The following is a 16,493-nucleotide window of genomic DNA, read 5'->3' as shown; positions in this document are numbered from 1 at the left end:
CAGCTCTTTGATTATCTTTGTGAGAGTATGATCTTAAAGGTACTGTGTTAAAAAATTGGACCACAAAATAACCCATGACATATTTAATAATAGCAAAATGTCAGTCTTCAAGATTTAAATATGGTCAGTATTATATAGCAAATATTTATTGATTTGCGTAATGCTTGTATATTTAGATAGGCATTATGCAAATCCAGAAACACTAACAGAAGAGTGAGTGGCTCTGGGTTTCAACCCCCTTTAAAATATATGAAGCCACTTCTAAGGTTCATTTTTATTAAGATTACTAATTTACTCAATTAAAAGGCCTATCCTTTAAGAGCATGTCTGTCCCAAATTTAGTGTTAAAATTAAAATTAGAGGATGTTCCTTTATTAAAATGATAGTAGAAGTCACTTAACACATACTAACATTTGGCAAAATAAAAGTTGGCAATCCTGTGTCTGCCCTAGTATTGTCGTTATTGACATTTACTCTTTTAGAAATCCCAGAAGTCTAGGCATTTGGAGTGACAAGACTCTGCTTCTTTTTCAGATGCAAATCCAACCTCAAAAGAGTATAATAATCATAACAAGAATGGTCACTTACTGGATGATTCCTCATGTAAAGCTGTATAACTTATCTTCTTTATTTGAAATATGTAAAGGACAAGATGTATAAATTGATGCAAATATGAGATTTTAGAGACTTGATGTATTCTCTGTGTCACCACAGGGTTAATTTGGAATTCACTCAGCTTAGGTGGATGTTCTTAGCATTAATGCCACTGATTATTTTAGGTTAAGAGAGAAAGAAGTGGATTTATGACACAATAAACCCAAATGGGAAGAGAAACATGTAACAGAAATGCAGCAGGGCAGTTTTTTTTGTCCTTGTAATCTTGATAGTGTCTTCCAGGAGACTTCCTGGAGTTAAACTCCTCTGGAATCAGCTTTCAACTGTGGGACCTGGCAACAGATTGTGTCAAAGTCTGACAAGACTCCCTGGAGGCCATAGCACTCTTCATCACCATATGGCCTGAAAGGGCTTTTCACATGTTACAATATTCTGAAGTAGGGTCTCTTGGCTAATCTTCAGAGTACATTCTTAATCTCATGAACCTAATTATCTGTAAAGAACAGTTTAAGGGGTCCTTCTTAGAATTATTCATACTAGTCCATGTACTTTTATCTGGGGGCGTATGTAACTCATTATGCAGTGATTACACTGTGGTTTTGAAAATGTATTCTAAGAAGGATTAAAAGGATTATTCATCTCCATGGTGATCCGTGCACCCATTGTTGATCATAAACACAAATGTATCTGACTCATTCACATTTTCAGAATACCTTAGCTTTCACAGGCGTGTTAAATACTCATGTTTCACATAGGTAAAGAAGAAGCTGTATGGAAACACTGAATTTCCTGCTAGAGACCAATATAAAATTTTTATGAAATTACTTTTTAAATTTTATATGAAAATATTTGTTCTCATGTTGTATTTCAGAAACATATAATTGAGACATGCATTGTTGATTATATTTCACCTCTTCTTCACAACTCTGCTCTGAATACCCTTTCTTTATAACAAGCATGGGCTCCAAGGTGATTGTCTTTATGGGATATTCATGGCTGTTGCGGTAATTTTAGTTTAGTTTTCATAAACTGTGCCATGTGAAATGAAGAGAGACTGGATAACATATTGTGAGCTTGTTTATTGAGAAGGGTGTTTTCTACCTCATCATGGATAGTCACGTTCCAAGGAACAACACAATGACAAATGCCCCATTCCTTAACGTGCAAACGTTCAAATAATAAAAAGACAAAATAACAATCTATTATTCATGAAATGCTTAATTAAGTTTAATACAATTAAAACTTCAAAAAATCTATTACTTTAACAGATACACATGCAATACACTTTCTAGTAAACTTTGTTCATTAAAAGTAAGTTCTCATTCTTTCGATGATATATATTGAGCTGGGATGATAATGTAAGTCAAAATACATCCCCCCACATAAAATAAGAAAATATGTAAAAATAAATGTCAAATAGCAAATAGTTCTAGCTAAATGCCTCTAGTAGCCTTAAGACCGAATTAAATAAACATTATTAGTAATTTTTACTTGTAATAGCTTACCAGGAAATAACACTTTTAGAATATGTTATATTAAAAATTAAATTTTTAGCTATTTGGGCTAAGAAATATGCTTGAAGAAAATGCATGGTAATAAACTGGTAGTGCAACTTTCAGAATATCTTCTTAATAGCTGGACAGCCACAAGCAGAATAGTTACATCAGAGAATCCATCAAATGAAATACAGAATTGAACAGGAGGACAGTTCGTAACAGTTGTGGAACTAAATTACTGAAGACATCACTTAGACACATTGTCCCACCTCTACTCCTTTAAGTGAATCTTTAATAGGTTTATTTGGTAATAAGCTGAAAGGGGAGAAAAGTCTTGCACCCCAGCTGCACTGCTCATTCACCTGTGCAAACAACTTGAACTCGACTTCTCTCCCAACGGTTTCCTAGTAATCTGTCCAACATACAGCTGCTATATATAAAGCATGAATTATAGCAGAGAAGGTCCTGCTGTGTTGTGAATCACAGTGCATTCGACCACACTTCAGCAGGTTATGGGATGAAAAGAATAAAATGTCTGTAGCAACCTTATTCTATCCCCTTTTCCAGCTGGTAAAGTCAACGCACAGCAGCTTCCTGGAATGCTTTATTCTGTATCCAGCTGTACTAGACATGACCTGTCCCATTCCCTTGCCATCCTTTAGTATAAAAATAAATGGTGAGAGCATCTTTCCTTTCTTGAGGCACTGGGGGCCAAATCAATTGCCTAATCAAGTGAAAGCAAAACATCTGCGATGTATGAATGGGAGGGTGGCTTTCTCCGGAGATTTTTATAAACTGATTAAGTCAGGGCACCGCTAATCCTCTGTGCCACACTTCAGATGTTACATTGACAAGGAAGATTAGAGTGAAAAGATAATGGTTATGTCACCAGTGTGCAATAAACAACCTGTGAAGAGCCAGCAGAGGTTCAGAAATGTTCCCATTACAAATGTAAATGTGAACTTTAGCAACTGGGCTGGAGAACACTGTGAGAGCCGCCTGCCTCTGTGTCAAGGAGATACAAAGGAGAGCAGAACAGAAAAGGAGTTTATTCTAATAACATAAGACATCAACCTCCACGTGCTTTTCAAATTCAGTTTAGGATATATGGATTTGGTATGATAACATCTGTGCTACTGAATCATAGAGTTGTTTTGGACATTAAGTGATATTTTGAAAGTGCTTTTTTTTGTCTGTTTGTTTGCTTGTTTGCGGTACACGGGCTTCTCACCGTTGTAGCCTCTCCCGTTGCGGAGCACAGGCTCCGGACGCGCAGGCTCAGCGGCCATGGCTCACGGGCCCAGCCGCTCCGCGGCACGTGGGATCTTCCCGGACCGGAGCACGAACCCGCGTCCCCTGCATCGGCAGGCGGACCCTCAACCACGAAAATGCTTTTTAATTAAAAGGAATCCCAAACAGTGGTATTTGTAAATTGGCAGAATAGTACCTATACAAAACCAAGTTCCAGAGAAAGTAATCTTTAGAGAATAAAGCTCTGATTAGAACTGCTCAGAGGGTCCAAGTTATGCATTAGAAGGAATCATGGAGTAAATGAGACATTAGGGTTTCAGTTCACACACACCCGTTCATCTATAAACCTGAGCACATACTGCTCCGTACACAAACTCCTCAGGTAACAAAGTTCATTTCAATGTTACTTCCATATTTGAAGTTACTTCCAATTTGGAAGTTACTTCTACCTTTTAATCTTACACACAGCATACATATGAAAGGTGTTTTTTAGAAAAATTTTGAACTTGTAGCAAGCAAGAAAATATAAGAACAAAAATGGCATTATTATAAGAAAAGATTATCAGGTGAAACAATGGCCAGCATTCTGGTAAAAGGATAATTAAAAGTAAAAGGAAATGCATCTAAAAAAAGTCCTGTGCTAATTTGTAATTTTTTCTGGTCATTCAGTATTGATGGAAAGAAAACTAGCATTGTTAACATATAAGAACAAAAACTAAAATACATACGATGGAAAATGATAAATGTTTTTGAGGACAATAGATATTTTCCTCAGGATAAAAGGTGATTATGGAATATCTGCTACAAGGGAATGGACACAAGGATTAAAAAGTTATTTTTCCTGTGTCTGAGAACTTTACAACCAGGGAAAAAAGAAATATGAGTAAATATATAATAGCCACACAATGTGAAAAGTGCTCTGGAAACTAGAAACATGTTCTCCCATAGGAGAGCATAGGAGAAACAAAATAACTAAGATAGTGGGTGGGCGGGGGTGGATTGGGAAGGGAGGAGCTGAGTTTTGATGTTAGTTTTTTTTTTTTTTTGTAACTTTTATTTATTTACTTTTTAACATCTTTATTGGAGTATAGTTGCTTTACAATGGTGTGTTAGTTTCTGCTTTATAACAAAGTGAATCAGCTATACATATACATATATCCCCATATCCCCTCCCTCTTGCGTCTCCCTCCCACCCCCCATCCCACCCCTCTAGGTGGTCACAAAGCACCTAGTTGATCTCCTTGTGCTATGCAGCTGCTTCCCACTAGCTATCTATTTTACGTTTGGTAGTGTGTATATGTCCATGCCACTCTCTCACTGCGTCCCAGCTTACCCTTCCCCCTCCCCGTGTCCTCAAGTCCATTCTCTACATCTGCATCTTTATTCCTGTCTTGCCCCTAGGTTCTTCAGAACCATTTTTGTTTTAGGTTCCATATATATGTGTTAGCATATGGTATTTGTTTTTTTCTTTCTCACTGATGTTGTTAGTTTTTAAATATAGAGCAAAATTATTGGAGAAAAGGTGGGAGGCATTTCAGACAGAGAATAACATGTGTAAAACTGTGGATGTGTGGGATGTCGTGACTCTTTCAATAGTTCAGGGTAAGGGTTCCCAGAAAGTGAGGAGGGATTGAAGAAAAAATAAGGCTGCATATATAAGCAAGGGTCAGATCTGAAAAGCTGTGTTTTCTTCCTATGGAATTTAGACTTCTGCTTGAGGACTCAGGTATCATCTAGCAAATACTTTAAAATATTTGCTGAATGAGTATGTGACATATTTGGACAGGTTTTTGGTGACATTTGTTTAGATGAGCAGTTTAGAAAGATCAGTCTGTTAGCAGTGTGGAGATTGAACTAGAAGGTTGATGCTTTAGGCAAGAGGACCAGTTAGGAGTCTTGCATGATATAGGCAAGGAGTGATGAGGACCTGAACTGAAGAGGAGGGCATGGTGTTGAAGAATAGGTCATTGATTGTATCGGAGGCAGAATCAACAGGATCTGTGGTAGATTACATTGGTGAGCTCAGAGTTCAGTGCCGTTTTGCAAACTAAAAAAAAAAAAGATGCTTTTTCTAGACAGAAGCAGCTCCTCTAGGCTGGCAAGCAGGAGACCACCTTGTGAAAAAGGTGTCGTAGCCCTCTGCCTGACAGAGCACAGGGCTTGGGAAGCAGATGGTAGTCTAGATTTCAACCTCTACTTATCATCGTAGCTGGACACCGTTGTGTGGTCCACAAACTGCAGTCTTTCATAGCACAGGGGGACTGTTCTCAGATTTCTGACTTGAATAACCTCATCACTGGGATACAATTTGCTGAACTAAGAAAATCGTCTGGAGGAGTAGATGTTGGGGAAAGAAAAATGTTTTAGATTTATTGAATTTGATATGTCTGGGGACATTCAAAGGAAGGTATCTTGATTTCCATACAGACTATGGGTCTACAGTTTAGAAAATTGATTGGAAACAATTTGTAAGTGGCAGAAAAATCCTGGGGGTAGGTGGCTTCAATACTTCTCTCCAGGACTATCTTTGGGATGAGACTATAGTTGCAAGTGGAGGGGGTGAGTACTTAGGTTATTGGAACAATCAAAATCAAAAATGAAACAAGTCCATAATGTGGTATCGAGGAAGGTCAGGGTCAAAAGGGTTTTAGGGCATTTGTCATCTAAGAAGTAATTTCTAGGCAAAGAAATACTTAGTGTGATGATGGAAGCAGTGGGTATGTTGGGGTGGGTTTATTTTGTTTTGTTTTTAGATAGGAGAGTTCAGATTACTCTGTCTGCTAAAAGTCCATTTTTCTTCATTCCTTTGTATTAGTAACACATATTAAAACATCATGTTTACTGTGCTTTCTTAATAGAATTTTCTCTTCAGTTTTGTCTTTTACATGTTTCAGTTCCAGCTATGTGATAGACTCTGACATTTATTTTGGGAAATACAGCAATAAAAACACAATAATGTGGGGATAGTTGATATTAAGCATTTCTTCATAAATTCATGCATTTATTAATCTATCATATTCTACTTATTTATATATTTATATGACTTAGGAAGCAAATGAGGGTTAAGGATTTTGTGGTAGTCAGCCTCCAAGGTGGCTTTCAATGAATATCACTTCCTAATATTCACATCCTTATGCAGTCCCCTCCCGTATTGTACCAGGGTGGTCTGTATAAACAGTACGATGTGGAGGAAGTGATGAAATGTCATTTTCAGGATTAGGTTATGAAAGACTGTGGCTCCCATTTTGGTGTTCTCTCTTTCTTGGATTACTCCTTTTGGGGGATGCTACCTACTATGTCATGAGCAGCCCTAAGATGAGGAACTGGGGATTGTCAACAACCACTATGCTTGAACTTGGCAGTGGATCCTTCACTCTTCGTTGAGCTTTTCTATGACTGCAGCCAGGCTGACAGCTTCACTGCAACACCATGAGTGACCTTGACCTAGAACCAGCCAGCAGATTGGCTTCTGGACTCTTGAACTTCAAAAGTTATGTAAGAAAACAAATATTTGTTGTTTAAAACTGTGACATTTTTGGAGTAATTTGTTGCATAGCATAAAATATTTAATACATATTTGGATCATCTCAATTTGATGTTTACCAATTTCTTTCTTAAAAATGAAAACTAGAGAATATATAATGTAGATATATTGTACATGGTTATTTTTTACTCAATTTATTCTTCAAGACTGAAGTACAGTTTTTTAGCCTCAGAATACTGAGATTTAGGTAATCCAGTTTGAGGATTCACGTTAGTCTACCTGCAAGGTCTTTTTTTTTTTTTTTTAATAAATTTATTTATTTATTTATTTTTGCTGTGTCGGGTCTTCGTTTCTGTGTGAGGGCTTTCTCTAGTTGCGGTGAGCGGGGGCCACTCCTCATCGCAGTGCATGGGCCTCTCACTGTCGCGGCCTCTCTTGTTGCGGAGCACAGGCTCCAGACGCACAGGCTCAGTAGTTGTGGCTCACGGGCCTCGTCGCTCCGCGGCATGTGGGATCTTCCCAGACCAGGGCTCGAACCTGTGTCCCCTGTACTGGCAGGTAGATTCTCAACCACTGCACCACCAGGGAAGCCCCTACATGCAAGGTCTTAATCTTCTTAAGTTAGGTTATTGATTAGTGCTTCAATAATGATCTAGAACTTAGGACTCTACAGAGTCTCTCTCCACATTGGCTGTACATGATGTTCTCCCAGCTATTCTCCTTCTCTCCAGGTTTGCAATGACACTATCCCTTTGGCTCGTTGTGGGGTTAAGAAGGGTGGACACAGATCTCAGCTGATTCAAGCTCAGGCAGAGGGAATTCCCTCATCATTTTTTTTCTCTCCTACTCAACCTTTTATCTAGACTTTCTTTCCTTTTCCTTCCTCTTCTCCTTTTCCTCCCTGCTGCCCTTCCTGGCCTCTTGTTTCTCCTCTCAAATTATAAAATATTTTTGGAGTGAAGTCAGCAGTCCACCCTTGCATTTTTGCACTTTCAGGTGATCGATGAAAAGACCATGAAAGAGCATTCAGCCTTTGCCTCCTCTGGTCTTTTTCAGTGAAGACAGCCACTTGCAGAGGGGGAACCAGAGACTTTCTGAGAAGTTTTAAACCTCTGGGTGGTGAAACAAACAAACAGACAATCAAATCTTTATAGGACTGTGTATATACAATGTAGATACAGATTTATACACACATACACACTCAGACACGTATACCTATATTATATCTATATCTATATATTTGATTTCAGAATACTTTTCATGCAAATATGAAAATATGCAAAAATTATATGACTCAGTGTCTTAAATAATTGTACCATTCCATTTGATTTGAGTTTATAGAATAATATGAGCTACTTAAAGTTCTTATCAAGCTAACTGTATTTTGCCAAAAAAAGTCCTTTCTGATTGGTGACTTGGGTTAAGTACAGTTTTTAAATGCTAGGTTCAAATCAATGCAAGTGTATCATGTGCAGAGTAATTCTCAATTGTTATAAAAATTATGTCCACTATGCTACTTGCTGGGATTCTAGTAATCATCTAAATTCCATAAAACTTAAAATTTTCAAATTATTCTCAGTAATTTAAATGTGTTATTAGGCCATTCATGAAGCATTTTTCTTCTTTGAAGAAAACAAGCGAAGTTTCTCAAAAGCACTGCAGGATAAGTTATAAGTGACTTTCACTTGTAATTTGCAGATGCTGTAATAGGAATTTTCCTTTTACCACCATCTAAGTCCAACTATTTTGCATTCTAATTTGCAAGTAAAAATTTGCTTTAAAAGTTGGTATAGGGCCTCCCTGGTGGCGCAGTGGTTAAGAGTCCGCCTGCCGATGCAGGGGATACGGGTTCGTGCCCCGATCTGGGAGGATCCCATATGCCGCGGAGCGGCTGGGCCCGTGAGCCATGGCCGCTGGGCCTGCGCATCCGGAGCCTGTGCTCCGCAACGGGAGAGGCCACAACAGTGAGAGGCCCGCATACCGCAAAAAGAAAAAAAAAAAAAAAAAAGTTGGTATAGAAGTTTTTGTGGATTTTAAAGATGTAAGGTATATTTTTGTAAAAGTCAGAAATTAGGTATGAAACTGAAGATGTGACTCCTGAAAAAGATGGTAAAGAATATCTAGAAAGGAATAAATGAGGGAATATAAGTATCTTTTATTTGACATCTTACTTTTTAGAAGCAGAAGACATCCTTAGGAGTTTGCATATGTCATATAAAACAAACATGTTTTATGCTCTAACTTTACTTATTTTTTATAAGAGAAATGAGGAAATATCAATAGACACCCTATGGAGGGAAAAACATATCCAGATTTCTACCCCTAGTGATATTGGCCATTCAAATGTGACATTTGAGACAGAGAGTGTCTCAGTGTTACCAAAAGGATGCTATGTGGCTAGAGATGTTGTCTTCTTAATAGGGCATACACAAGGTCCATGGCTTTGGTACTCAACCCTAAGAAAAACTGATTTTCTTCACTAGGAGTCTTAGAGGTTCATATAAGAAGATTGAATAAAATAACATAGCCGCCACTTTGTTTTGAGTCTTTATTGCCATTAGAAAAATACTACTTACAGATTAAGTTAGTAATGCTTAACATTAGCAGCTCTTCAATGATCATTAGGCTAAGAATTAATTGGTTTGAGTTGTTACCACCCTTCAGGCAATAATTCAAAGTACTGCAATGGATTAGTTATTTCAAATGCCTGAAAATTCAATGAATGCTGAGAATTTCATAAGAATCATAAATGCCAGAGTTGGAAGGTACCTTGTGTATTCCCAGGTCTAGTCCTGTCATTCAGGAATGGAAACTAAATCCGAGATGTGAAATGAGTACTACAAGAACATGTGGCTAACGAATTATTCAGAGTTCCAGACCTGTTTCGGGCCACATGCAGAGATCCCTGATTTCTTCAGAAGAAACAAAATCCAAATAAATGTACATGGAATGAACATATAAATCAGAGAAAGATAGCATATCTTCCTCACACCTCTAATCGTTTTAAAAAGTAGGTAGGATAAAAATCCTATATAAATACAGACATCATCCCTATATGCTGCATAGACCTCAATAAACATCTCAAATTAGAAATGCCATTACCATATTAAAACTCAGGAGGCTTGAAAAAGCTGAAATTTTCTTTAATTGGTTGTGTAGTAAGTTCACTGAATTTGGTAAATAGTAAGTTTATTGTGTTGCAAGAAATGTGGTATAATGCAGTGACTTAGGACCCAGGGTCTAGAACTGTAGCTTCAGGTCCATGATGACATGAGAAATTTCTGTACCTTGGGAAAAGGTATGGGACCTCCTCTCTCATTTCATCTTTTCTAAATTTATTTATTTATTTATTTTTGGTTGTGTTGGGTCTTTGTTGCTGCACAGGGGCTTTCTCTAGTTGGGGTGAGCGGGGGCTGCTCTTGGTTGTGGTGTGTGAGCTTCTCATTGCAGTGGCTTCTCTTGTTGCAGAGCATGGGCTCTAGGCACAGGGGTTTCAGTAGTTGTGGCGCATGGGCTTAGTTGCTCCGTGGCAATGTGAGATTGTCCTGGACCAGGGCTCGAGCCCGTGTACCCTGCATTAGTGGGCGGATTCTTAACCACTGTGCCACCAAGGAGGCCCTCATCTTTTCTAAGATGGGCAAATGATGATATTTGCCTCATAAGGCTGTTACGGGGAGAAAGAAGCAGATGTATAAGCATAGTATATGTTGCTATATATGTCTTATTAGCAAATAATCAATAAGTTGTCAAAGTATTATTTAGAAAGATCCTTTTAATCACTAATAAAAGCCATATTTAAGGGAGAGTAGAGGATTTTTACTTTGCCTTATTGCTATAATTAACATAATTAAAATAGTATTCTATAGTTTGAAAATATGCATCATTTTAGGGAAAGAAATAATTGCTATTTATCAGAAATATACTTTTTGATTGCTATAAAATATAATTTAGAATAGGAAATCAGTATATATATATATAAATAAGAAATGAATATATAATGTATATATATCCACATATATTTACAAACACACACATTTCTTATATAGTGGAGAAAGATTTGTCAAAAGTTTTCTTCCTAGAACGCTTTGCTTTTAAAGGTAAACTGTAAAATCTGTTGCAAGAAAATTTTCTAAACTATGAGCCATATTATATTAAAAGGAAAACGTATATGAATGTGGGCTGAAAACCCCACAATAATTGGCATGTTAATAATGACTGTATCTATGGCTATAACATGCAATATTTAGTAGCTGTGATGTGGTAGATTAACAAAAGAAAGCTCTAAATGAATCAATTAGCTTTTTAACAAAGGAAATATATTTCTGCTTTTTGCACTGTAGCAATTTCCATAGATGGTAGCAATTTACAAGGATTAATAATACAAATCTGAGTTTTGTGGAAGGGGTCCACATGCAGAGTGTTTCTTTGCCACACAGTTCTCAGAAACAATAGGTAACTAACTATTCATTACTTTTACTGTGCATTATTATTACTTCACCTTAAGATGGGGACAGAAAGATCCTCCAAATTGGATATGGGTTAAGAGGCTTGAAAGAACAATGCTTCCAAATGATCCTTATTGTGTATCAGAAGTCATGGTATGTCCAAGGAGAGTGTGTAGCTGAAGGTGGGCTGGTAAAGAGCCCCAGGAGAATGCTCAGCATCACATCGCCCACTGACATACAATTACAAGGCTTTGAATCCAATCCATGACACAATCCATGGTGATTACTCAGAGAAGCCAAAAGACAGATTAAAATGCTTAATTTGCTTGTTCTCAAATGTGGCAATTTGCCTAATGAATGAAATTGACTTCATAAAATGCCAAGGTTATCTTTTCGTTTCAAATCTGGATTACAAACATACCCAGATCCCAGTGCTCGCAGCTATAATGGATTCAAAGTGCAGCACACGGAGTGCCACATGGCTGCAGTCCTACAGAAACAGGTCAAAATAAACAGAAGGAGTGGTCAGCACAAATATTTTGCTAATAGAATAAGAGAGAATCTCAAATCCTGGTCAACCAAGATTATCTCTAAACACTTGCACGTAAGGATATAGAGCTGTAATTTATCAAGCCATTTTCTTTCATTTCAGCATCTTTCAACAACATATTATATTGTCTGAGTGACACATGAGTACTGTGAGGTACGCACAAAAAGGAAGATTAACCTTTCTATTTTACATGACAGAAAAGTCCCAGGATGTGGAGGGGGGGATCTATGGACCTCATGGGTAGTGCTGGTGGTGCTGCTGGTATAATCAATCTATTTTATGTATATATATATATATATATATATATATATATATATATATATATAATCAATTGATTATATATATAATCAATCTATTATATATATATATAATCAATCTATTATATTATTTTAGAATTCACTTTGCAGAGTTCAAAAGAGAATAAATGAGACATAGAGCCTCTTTGAAAAATTATTGTTTTGGACAGAAATGAAAAGTGCCGAAGCTTTTAGAAAATTCAATTTTATGTATTTGTTAAGCAGAAAGAATAAGTTAAAAAGTGTAGAAGTGTAGAAAATAGGAAACATTTAAGAGACTGAGTCATTCAGATAACTATCACCTGATTGATTCTTAAAACTGGTGAAACTAAAGGGTGGGTACCTGGCATTCATCAGTGTGTAGAGTTTCTTATAAATCAGAAAAGATGAAGCCCCCAAAACAAGGGCTGAGAAGCAATGGTGGGAACAGACTCAAAATATGCAGGTGCAGCTTTTAATTTTAATCAGCTAGCAGGTGTGTTTTTGCATAGACATTAAGTGAATTTCTTTAAGATAAAAGGACTAGAAATTTCTGAGTATTATTTTAAAACTTAGGTCAATAGATGAGCATCTAAATCAGGGACTGGTGATATTTTCTTTTTTTCGGTAAAGGACCAAATGGTAAATATTCTCAGCTTTGTGGGTCATATAGTTTCTGTTGTAACAACTCAAACCTGCCATTGTAACTCCAAAGCAGCCATAGACCTAGTGTAAATGAATGAATATGGCTGTTTTCAATAAAACTTTATTTACAAAATTTCACCTGCCAGCTTGTGGATCCAGTGGATCCAATTTCACCTGCCAGCCATGGCCATAGTTCGCCAACCCCTAGTTTAACTCTTTATTAGCATTGATTCTTATTAATACTAGAAAACCAAAATTAAAGTCCTGGTAATAGAGCATCTTTTTTTTTTCTTGCCAATTATTTCCCTTTTAAATGTCCTATACATACCAACCTTCATAAAGTAATAAGTGTACTGAGTAGAAAATAATTAGTGTGTCTCCTCTCCCTTAAGATATGAGGAATATAGTTGAAAAAGTAATATACACTTAGAGGTTCACCAGCTCAAAACATTATTTCTATTGTAAATGTGTATCAGGATGACTGAAACCCCACACACTATATTTTCTGAATATTCAGTAGGGAATTAACTAGTAGTTCTACATCATACTTAGAAAATGGAATAATATCCATATTCAGTCATAAGGCAAAAGCTGAAAAAAGAAGACTAGGATTGACTTTCCCTTTCCCATGTGCAATCAGACCATGTTGGAATCAGTATCCTCATTACTTGCCCACAACACACATAAGCATATGTATGAATACATGTGTGTTTGTATATTTATGTATAATGCATAACTTTATAAAAATGCTCCCACTCACATTATTGTAGAAACAAACTAGTTAGATAAATGTTAATTCCATAAGCACTTTCTTTTCCTACCTAATTAGACATGGAGTTTACAAAAATTTTATGAAGAAAACTTATATGTGCTTTCTCAATTTAGAATGGCAAAAAACCAAAAAAATCCACAATCATCTTTAGTCAAATGTGGAGGAAGACATGATTCTAAAATGACAGTGTAGGAAAAGTAAGAAGTAAAGACTAACGGCCTATATTTCAAAGTATAAAAGGCTTATTACTCTAGGTCTGTTTTCTGTCAAATGCTTCCCTGCTTATTCTTGTCCATTTTTCAATTTGGCATTCCCTTATGTTGCCAAAGCAGGTGCCTTGCTCACAATGGCAGGAGTATGTGTTTCAAAAGGTCCCACAGGGAATACTTTAACATGCAAGATTACTTCATGACTAATGATGATCTCTATAAACATTCAGGTGCTATTTGACTGCCTGGATGGTGGTGGTCCAACCTGGTGACAGTCGCCATGTGTTTTATCTCATCTCTCCTTCCACAGTCTCAACATAGTCTAATATATGTTGGAAAGAAGCTCTGGGATGTTATAAGGAATAAAGTGATGAATAGAAGCTATTAAAATTACTACAAATAAAACATTGAACGTAGAACTTTATCATCTCTGGTTTTATCAGTGACATAGGAGGTCCTTTTGAAGCTGTATTCCAGACCTGAAAACTGACTGCTGGACCCCATAAGATAACAAGAATCTCATTCCAGCCAAGCTTAGGATTGGGAATGTTGGTGGGGAGGAGGAAACTGGTAAAATCAATATGCTACCCTAGCTAAAGCTTCAAAGCTACATATAATAATACATGTGGAATGCTGCATAAACACTCTATGAATATGAGGTATTTTTTGTATTACTGTAATATTTAAATTTTAAACGACCGAAGTTTATATTTTTTAATTTTGATGATTGACTGTAGTCATTTTGAGCTCATCCAGCAGGATCAGCAAAGGAGCAAACACAAAAAGCAAATGTGTTTCTGACCTAAAAAGACACAAAGTATATTTTGATATTAACATGTATAACATAAGAGGATACAATTTATAAACATGCTCTAAAACTGATAATTTTACTTCTTAGCATAATTAAAGTTAAAAAATAACATTTTAATAGTAAAAATTTGAATTCTACACAATTTCCAGAAATATATCTAAAGCTGTAAACATTTTAGCTACAGATAAATCACTATGGAAATATTTTAACTGGAACAGAAACGTTCTCCACCACCATCCCCTTATAACATCCAGCATAATCTGGTGACCTATGCAAGCAAGTAAAATAAAATTTTCAGTTTTCTACATTTTTGGTAGATGGATCAGCGTTTTTCTACATGACTAAATTTTACTACAAGCTCATTGTTTCTTCCCTCTTTTCATATAGATATTGAAATTACAAAGCTCTTTAAAACTTCCTAATAAATAGGAGAATTGCAGTTAAGAGCATTGATTTAGGAGTGAGACTGCCTGACTATGGACCCTAGATCTCCTGTACCAGCTACCTCATCTTGGGCAAATGACTTGGTGTCTTTGTCACCCAACTGCTTCAACTCTAAGCTAGGGGAAACAATAGTGCCCGCTTTCTGGAATTACTTTGAGCATTAGAAGTAACGCATGTAGAGAAGTGGCAATGATTTTTGACACACAGGGTGTATTCAAAATTACTTTATGTTAATATTATTATCCCTTTAATTTATTTTTAAATATATAGTTAAGTTTTGAAAAAAAAAATGCCACCAGAACTTCGCAACTTGATGAGCTGTTGCGTGGCAGCAACTGTTCAGCTCCACACAGACTTGATTATTGTCTGTCTCACTCACCACAGCGATGCCGGGACCCAGCACAGTGCCTGACACTAAGGTGCATCAATACCTGTCAGATGCATGAACAAATGAATGCATTAATGAACTTGACCTCAAGGCCAAGGGAAAAGACCAGGTTGTTTTCTCTTTGGCCAAGAACAGCCAAGGAAACATATGTAAACTAAGTCCTGCTTAATCTCAGATGCCTTCTGTCACTGTGTCCCATCTGTTTTGGCCTCAGAGGCTTGCCCTAACGTTGAGTAAATGTTCTAATTTTGTATCCCACTACTTCAGAATATTATTTATAAACTTCTGTGTTGATTTTCCCAACCAAGTTTGAGAAACTGGATTAAGTAGGACATGGCTTAAGAAAGAAGATATGTGCAGACCTCCAGAATACTAATGTTAATTATATTAACACCTATGTGTATATACTACTATAGGCTAGGTATAAAAATATATACTCTCATTTAATCCTCATGCAAATCCTGCAAGGTTATTATTTCCATTGTACATAGAATTAAAAAATGAACACTACAAAAATTAAATACATTTGCTGAGCTCCTACAGCTCAGTTAAGTATCAATCATCACTACCAGCTAATATTTATTGAATGTTAAGTGCCAAACATTCTCCTATGCCTTCTATATGTGTGTATTTATTTGCAATACTCTGACCTGAGTACTACTGTAGTTGGAGAAACTGAAGGTAAGAAAGATTATGTAATTGGACACAGGTCACACACTTAATAAATGGCACAGCTAGAATTCAAATCTAGGCAATTTCACTCTCAACCCCACATACTTAACCATTACAATGCAAGGATTGCCACTATGAGGTCAGTATTAAAACTGATTTCTGTTTTATTTCAAAGCCTATTGTTTTCTTTTATGGTGAAGGTCAACCTTGATGTCAGTTACAAATATGTTATGGACTTTAAAATATATATTCCCTTATTCATTCTGGGTATGGAATCTTTGCAAAGGCAATTTAGAGGTTGATTGAATATAAAGATGAGGTTACATTATTTAGTTTTCTTATACATTATTACATTTATTACTTTTAAATTTAAGCTGAAATTAAATCATAGTGGTTAAAAATTTCAGGGTGATGGAATTTCTAACTGGCATTCCCA

The sequence above is a fragment of the Mesoplodon densirostris genome, chromosome 3 (genome assembly GCF_025265405.1).
Source record: "Mesoplodon densirostris isolate mMesDen1 chromosome 3, mMesDen1 primary haplotype, whole genome shotgun sequence".
In the NCBI taxonomy this organism is placed as follows: domain Eukaryota; kingdom Metazoa; phylum Chordata; class Mammalia; order Artiodactyla; family Ziphiidae; genus Mesoplodon; species Mesoplodon densirostris.
This window is presented reverse-complemented; position numbering follows the sequence as displayed.